General features: G+C 30.1%; 1 protein-coding gene across 2 annotated transcripts in view; it reads right to left on the reverse strand.

The window, feature by feature from the left end:
- The window catches only part of LOC119591513 (interleukin-1 receptor-associated kinase 4-like), a 7,719-nt gene that overhangs the window by 5,413 nt on the left and 1,417 nt on the right, over positions 1-889 (reverse strand). The window lies entirely within an intron of this gene.

Below are 889 nucleotides of genomic sequence, written 5' to 3' on the forward strand. Positions count from 1 at the left end.
GTTAAAATAGCAATAATAATTAAACAGGTATATAAGCACCTCATTTCAATTATTCTAAACCTTTGATACATGCTAAAATTTCTTTTTCTATTAACATCTATGACTGAAGACAGATTTTGGTCATTAGTACCCCTCTACGCCTTATCTCAATACTGTTATTTGGTGAATTCAGTGCATTTCAATGGACCTTTTATGACTTTTGTAACACACTGCTATTTGTCAACTTCTCCTCATAATCAAGTGGCTTGACTGTTAGGAATTTATGTGGGTAAACCATAAAACAATTGAAATAATAAACAATACATCATTTCGCATCACTCAATAAAAATAGTGTGTGTAGAACGGCTACATTGAATTTTAGGTGTAGAATCCTGATTAGTTTATATCCTAATGAAGTATATTTCCAGACTGGGTCAATAATACCACTTTAAATAACTATTTCTGAATTATCTATCTGTCTTTAATTACTATCATAAAGCATGTTAATGTCTACATACCACCAAAAAGTTTTTCTCAAAAATTTATGGTAAATAATTCAACAACAAAATCTAACAAAATTAAGGCTTAAAATATATCAACAGGTTAGGGGTCATAACTATACATAAAGGCAAAAAATCTTAATCAATAGAAAACCTAGATGTGAAGGGAAGGGGGGGGGGGGGTAACAGGTATGCTAATTCTGCTGCTGCAAAATAAAATACCTATATAGTACCAAATAAATCAAACAGAAACTATAAACCAAAATCATATTACAAACTATGGTTCATGAAAAGCCTTTCATGTATACGGAAAAAAAAATCTATGAAGTAATGGGACTACAGATATATCATACAGACATTTATTACTCCTCAGGATATATCATTAAAACTAATATCATAGAAAGTCTTAG

This window comes from Penaeus monodon, chromosome 28, assembly GCF_015228065.2.
Source record: "Penaeus monodon isolate SGIC_2016 chromosome 28, NSTDA_Pmon_1, whole genome shotgun sequence".
NCBI lineage: Eukaryota > Metazoa > Arthropoda > Malacostraca > Decapoda > Penaeidae > Penaeus > Penaeus monodon.